Here is a 6000-nt window from a genome sequence, read left to right as displayed (position 1 = left end):
ACCCTGGAAAGATGAATTGTACAAAAATTGTGACCAGAGAGGTTAATAATAAGAGGTCTTATACACTTTAAAACAGGGAGAAGTCATGGCTGGAGATAATCTGTTCTGCAAAGTGTACACTCTTGTTGATGCCCATCTTAGACCAGAGTCTCTGATGCCTTTTGAAATCAACAACAAAAAGAGATGTTCTCTGTTCATCTAACTTATCAAAGCAAGCCTTGCCTAGGGCCTTATTCCAGAACAAAGAAGAGAAGAAATGATCAAAGAGAATGGACCCAACAGGAACCAGGCAGCAACAGACTAATTGGACATTCTCTCTTCTCTGCTCATGTGGTACTGCTTTACCCTAGTTCTACTAAATTCATTCACCTTTGCAGCTGTTTTGCAACACTTGGATTAATTAATTAACATTCTACTTTCAGGCAGTAATTCTTTGTTGTATCACCATCTGAAAAGCAACACCTCCAAATTAGTCCATAGCTGATAGTTGATTTTAGGCTATAAAGCAGGGGTAGTTAACCTGTGGTCCTCCAGAGGTCACTGAACTACAACTTCCATATTCTCTGCCCATTGACCATGCTGACTGGGGCTCAGGGGAATTGAGGACTAGGAACTTCTGGAGGGTCAAAGATTAGCCACTCCTGATGTAAAGCTCTAAATGGCTATTGGCCAGATTATTGATACCAGGGAAGTCAAACTCCCAAGAGACTGCGATCTACTCACTGTATAAAAGAATGGCAGTGATCTACCCAGTGTCAGAGTTTTTGAGCTTTTTTTAGGGAGCCAGAGTTGTTGATCAAAAGATCAACCAGGGACATCCCGTGATCGACCAGTAGATTACAATATACCTGTTGGACATGCCTGATTTATACCAAGTGAATTACAGCAGTCACAGTAGCAGCCAAGCTGTAGGATGACTTTTCAAGAGAGGCTCATATGGAACCCACTTTGTACTATTTTCAGTGTCAGAAAAAGTTTATTTTTTATTTTATGGGTGGGGGGGGGAGAGATTACAGGACATTTTAGAGGTTCTTAATGGCTTTCAAAAGTGCTGAGGTCTGCTTGTGAGTCTTGTATTGCTTGGTTTTGTTCTCTGATGCTTACAATTTTGAAAAAAAACTTTTTTATTTTTATTGAAGGGTGGGGAAAGTTTCTGTAAACCATCCAGAGAATCTTGGTTCTGGTTATACCAGGCAAAGGGCCTTCTTGATAGTGGTGCCTGCCCTGTGGAACACCCTCCCATCAGATGTCAAGGAAATAAACAACTATATGACTTTTAGAAGACATCTGAAGGCAGCCCTGTTTAGGAAAGTTTTTAATGTTTGATATTTTATCACATTTTTAACATTATGTTGGGAGTTGCCCAGAGTTGCTGGGGAAACCCAGCCAGATGGGTGGAGTATAAATATCTAATAATAATAAATAGTAATACTAATACTAATAATAATGATAATAATAATGATAATAATAATAATAATAATACATAACTTAATAATAGTACCTAGATGAATCTTCCCAAGCAAGAAAGCCAAACTGAGATTGAGAAATGAGGCAAAGGGGAAGGCAGAAAGCCAATTCCAAGATGTGCTAGAAGTGGAAAAAAGGAAAAGGGATACTTACATTTGCAGGGGTGGGTTGGGAGAGGACATGGGGGCGATTTTATTTCATGAGAACATAAGAGACCTGTTGCATCTAGTCCTCAAGGACAGCTTCTCCCCATATGATCTGACCTGGACTCTGCGTTCATCATCTGAGGCTGTTCTTTGTGTGCCTCCTCCACGTGAGGTCTGGAGGGTGGCAACACAAGAACAGCATCTTTCTGCAGTGGCAGCCCATGTACAGAATCCTCTCCCCAGGGATGTTCTCCTGGCACCTTCATTATATATCTTTAGGTGTCAAGTGAAAACGTTCTTCTTTGGTCTGATTAATATCCCACAGCCTCTTCAGTATGTTTGTGGGAAGAGGGTTATTGTTTTGTTGTTTTTGTTTTAACTATTTGTGCTTTTGCCTTTTATTTTTATCTTGTGAAGTACTCTGAGATCTTGTGATGTAAGGCTTTATATAAATCTATAATCATCACCATCATCTAGCATTCTGTTCTCAGTGGCCCATGAGAAACCTGCAAACGAGACCTGAGTATAACAGGCCCCCCCCCACACACACTTGTGATTCCCAGTACACTGGACCCTCCGGATACAAACTTAATTCATCCCGGGGGTCCATACTTACCCTGAAAAGCTTCTGCGCACATGCGTGGCGTGATAGAGCACTTTTGTGCATGCATGTGTGGCGAACTCTTGCCGCATTTGTAACTCGAAATTACGTTACCTAAAGGTAACGTAACCTGAGGTACCACTGTAACTGGTAATTCATAGGCTTACTGCCTGTGATAATGAAGGCAGAACATGGATGTTAAACTCACCTATTTCTTCTAGTCCAAACAATTAGGGTCATGTTGTACTAGCATATAGGGAAGAGAGCAATATAGGAAGAATTATCTCATAATTCTAATTCATCACATTTCAGTTGTCTAGTCATTATTGGTATTCATATTCTGTACAGCTATTCCTGTGTTTCGCTGGTTAGCATCATTTTCTCTTTAAGCATTTATGGCTGAGTATGCAATGGCATCTTCAGTGCATATTTAAACAGCTCTCCAATTTGGGTGCTTGATTGGTTGGATGGATTACAAAAAAAAGAAAACGACAGAAGTGCAAGAAACAATTGATGGCATTTATTTTAAAATCTACAGATGCTTCCTGATATAACATTGACTTTAGCTCAGAGAGGTAATTGCAAACAGCAGGAAAAAGTCTCACAAATAAACTTCGGCTCTAGATTTGATTTAGAATGTGCTAATAAATGTGAATGTAGTGGCTGCCATTAAAGAAAATAATCTGGAGGGATTTCTAAAAATACGAGCTTCTGTAAAGCAATTTCCTGCAGGGTACATAAAATCATAGCTTCTAAAGGGTCTATTTTCCAGGCAGTTCCAGTTAGTTAATATCTGGTAACTAGCACAGGCTTGTTCTCCATAGCCAGACATTTGACTTTAAAGCAATGATTGCTTCTAAATATGCAATGCAGCATATATTTGGGGTGATTTAAAAGGGTAAATAGCCCATCATACTAGAAGGAAAGCAAACAAGGCCTGTTGAAAAGAGAACCAGAAGTTTAAAATACTTTAAAGCACATGAACATTTTTTACAGGACTTCATTGAAGGGGTTGGGCTGAAACCTGTCTTCCAATTTATAAAAAAGGCTTTATTCTCCCATGAAAGAGACTTCTCTTTGTCTATGTTCCATTCACAGGGCACATTTAGAATGTTTTTAGCATTGAGTTTAACTTTATCATCCTGAGATAGCCAAGGGCAGTGTGTAGGTTTTTCTTTCCATTAAACATTTATCCAGCACTCTGCAGCCTCCCTGGCTGCCCTCATTTCCTGATTGGAAAAAGCCCCATGAGAGAAATTACCTCATGATGCTTCCCCACAGGCTTTAATTGAAATGTGGGAGGTTATTGGGGCCGACTACTTAGCACCTTATATCCTTGTACTTACTGGTTTTGTTTTTAAGTGAAGTTCTTACTTCCCTTTAAAAATCCTAAAAATACTTTTTTTGAAACAAAACAAAAGCAAGCAATGAACAGCGGTCAGTTGGATGGGAGAACTCTGATTACAGGAAAGCCCAGCTGAGGATGTAATGGGATTTTTAGGAAATGCAGATACCTGGGACGGCTGCAGAAAGCAGACCACTGGAGAGATGATTTGTAGAATGAAAGTACACTCACAAAACTGCTCAGTCATCTTGAGCAATAAAAAACCCACTCCTTTGGATGTTTCACCACAATTTCTCCCCTGTCTTTTTAAAGTTTCTTTTCTTTTCTTAACTGATGGAGAACAGCCTAGAAAGATACAGAATAATTTTTCAGTGAAGTAGTAGAAGGAACCTATGGTCATGGAATGTGAATTTCAGTAATCCTACATGTTAAAGGCAACATGTACTTGTTATCCCAGTGGGATGGTATCTGACCTGTTCAAATAGCAAACATTAACTGGTTGCTTGTGTGAAGTGGCTTGTATGAAACTGAGGTTCATTGTAACCATGAGGCTCATTCTTGAGGCAGCCCTGCACATGTCGTGCATCGCAAGTCCAGTGGCCAGCTCCTCCAGAGCAGCTCAGACTCCTCCACTGTGTGCAACATCACATGCATGTGATTCACGCCAGGCACCCCCCGAGCTTGGGGGCAACCTGGTGCCTCTGGTTATATGGGCATTTTTTTAACACAAGTGCTTAGCTGTGCAGGTCAGCAACCTGATGGTTGGGATAATGTATAAATAGGGCCAAAGAAAATTCAGAAAGGTAACAGGGTATATATAATTTTATGTAGTATGGACTGTATTTGGGAGTGAAGAGTGTATGTGATGAATCTGTGATTACACATCGTAGGTCTGTGTAATGGTTCTAGGGGTTGCTCGTGCGTAAATCGGCGCCACACCTGGCTGGGTTGCCTGAGTGAACCCTTTCTGTCCGGACAGCCACTCACTCGTGGCTGTCTCAATCGCTGGCAGAATCTGTCAGTGGGTGTTTCTTGAACTTCTTCCAGCAAAGAAGCTCTTTGACGCCTAGTCTCTGCCTACTCTCCCTGCACAGAAGCCTTCTGCGCAGGGAGGGTGTGGGCAGCGGAGGACCCGTGCTCTTCCCACTGGTCTCCAGCGAGGAGTCATGGAGCCACCTCGCCAATTCCCCCATCTGCCCCCCTTCTCCACTGGTGCTACGCTGATTTCCTTCCCCAGAAGATGGGCTGCTTCTCTCCCTCCCGGGACGCTCTCCGGAATCCCTCTGGAGCCCTCCCTCTCCCTCTGGCTCCGATGGCAGTTCCCTGACAGTCTGTGATGATCAGTCATCAAAACTGCATGGCTAAGCTTCATAAGACTACATTGTGGTAGAGGTAACCATATGTGGATCTTCTATATGGATTAGTCTCATTATTTTTTTAAAATGTAAGGCAATCTGAACAAAGCTGGCTGATCAGTTAATTTTGCTAGTCAGTTTTAACTGGACAGTTATCACAGCTACATAATTAAACCTTCTCTATAACTCATTTAGCTGATCCAACCTTGTCAAGCCATTAGGAGATGGAGAAATTATTTTATTTTCTGAAAGTTTCTATTCCACAAAGCATGCATAGTTGTTTCCAAAGAACTTTCCATGTCAATGGCAGGAAATGAAGGAAACACTTAACGTGGGATCAAGGTTACATTGCTATGGGGGAAAATAAAAATTCACTTCAGAAAATGTCAATCATTTCATTTCATAACCAGGATAATTTCTTTTCACATGTTTGAATGGAATGATCCTGTCTCTAATTAAACTTTCCACTCTCACAACACATCACATCACATCACATCACCACATAAACACCTTTTGGTGTGTGTGTGTGTGTGTGTGTGTGTGTGTGTGTAGTTACAAGCCACATCATTGTCTCTAAGTTCAGCCTTTTTACAAAGTTGCTAGATACTTTTATACTGACAACTTGAATTACATAGAGGAGTGTCTTCTGAAATATTTCAAATGTTGTAGGAAGAATAGTAAGTCTCTCCTCTGGGTGGACACAGTTATATAAGATGATCAACACTTGCCTCATTCCAAACCTGCTGAAATCAATAGTTGTCTTTCCACCGGGAGTTATATCATGCCCTTGCTGCATACTTTATATAAAAACAGTTGCTCTATTATTATTTTTTCACATTCTATCAGCAGACAGAAGGGAATGCAAATCAGGATGTTATAAGCATTTTTATTTCTATTTTTAACCAGTGATCACCAACTTATGGCATAACTGAGGTAGAGCCTTGATTCTTTTGTCTTTTCTAAAAAAAAAAAATCCAATGGAACATGTTAATTCGTGTTCCTTGTTCTTTCTTTATTTTAATCATTATTCTTACATTCAGGAAGATCGTTAAATCTCTCTGACAATCTTTCGTGGAAGCCTGACAT

This window comes from Podarcis cretensis (genome assembly GCF_951804945.1).
Source record: "Podarcis cretensis genome assembly, chromosome: 9".
Taxonomy (NCBI): Eukaryota; Metazoa; Chordata; class Lepidosauria; order Squamata; family Lacertidae; genus Podarcis; species Podarcis cretensis.
Note: the sequence above shows the minus strand (reverse complement) of the source record.